Genomic DNA, 699 nt, shown 5'->3' with positions numbered 1-699 from the left:
TTCCTCGCCCCTTTTGCCGTCCCCCTTTTCCTCTACACTTCCCCCCCTCCCTCTCTTCAAGAATCCCTTCCAGGGGCTAATTAGCGCTAAAGTTTTATAACGCTTTCCCCTGTGGCGCATCTTTACGGGTATTTTATGTAATCTGTTGGTCTTTTTAATAACATGCATCTATCGCGCTTCACCGAGCATGTAAAAGAGCCGTCAGAGCCAGGGGGAGAGAGCGAGGGCGGGGTGGGTGAGGGCGTAGGGGAATATTGATAGTGTATTGATGGTGATCGTGTGATGAAGGAGGGGGTGTTGTGATAAAAGTTATCTGGTATTAACCACGTAATGATGGCGGTTGTGATGGGAGTTTGTTGAGGTCTTATGGGAAGGATATGGGATAGTCGATGTAAAAAAAAAACGTTTGCAGCAAAATTGAGTGGGAAGTTGCTGGAATTGGTAAAAGTAATAAAATCCAGAATACTTCAGCGAACACGAACTTAAAATGCTTTAAAGGGAAAAGGGGAGATGGGTCAGAAAAAACACAGTGTGGAAATATTGATAGGGTACTGGCGGTGACTGGCGATACAGCATTGCGATATTGTGGTCACGTTATGATGAAGTAAGTGTGGAAAATGTGTGAATCAGAATGGAGAGGGACATGGAGGCAATTGTTAAAAGTGATAGAATCAGAAATATTCCAGCTAACACTAACTT

The sequence above is a fragment of the Penaeus monodon genome, chromosome 24 (assembly GCF_015228065.2).
Source record: "Penaeus monodon isolate SGIC_2016 chromosome 24, NSTDA_Pmon_1, whole genome shotgun sequence".
Lineage (NCBI taxonomy): Eukaryota > Metazoa > Arthropoda > Malacostraca > Decapoda > Penaeidae > Penaeus > Penaeus monodon.
The sequence above is the reverse complement of the archived record's forward strand: the minus strand, read 5'-3'. Positions refer to the sequence as shown.